This window comes from Elephantulus edwardii, unplaced genomic scaffold, assembly GCF_000299155.1.
Source record: "Elephantulus edwardii isolate Elephantulus edwardi_28Jun2011 unplaced genomic scaffold, EleEdw1.0 scaffold00208, whole genome shotgun sequence".
NCBI classification, from domain to species: Eukaryota; Metazoa; Chordata; class Mammalia; order Macroscelidea; family Macroscelididae; genus Elephantulus; species Elephantulus edwardii.
Genome location: NW_006399958.1, coordinates 2,747,962 through 2,748,200, shown reverse-complemented (window position 1 = coordinate 2,748,200; position 239 = coordinate 2,747,962).

Here is a 239-nt window from a genome sequence, read left to right as displayed (position 1 = left end):
GGTGGCAGAAGTGATACCATTGCTAATGTCAGATGGATCCAGGATGACAGCAAAGAATCCTGAAAGAATGTCTGTTTGTGTTTTAACGATTATGCAAAGGCATTTAACTATGTGGGTCATAACAAATTATAGCTAACCTTGAGAAGAATGGGGATTCCAGAACACTTAATACGCACAGGCTAAAACTATATCTGCACCAAGAGGCTATTGCGCAAACAGAGCAGAGGGACACAGTTGTC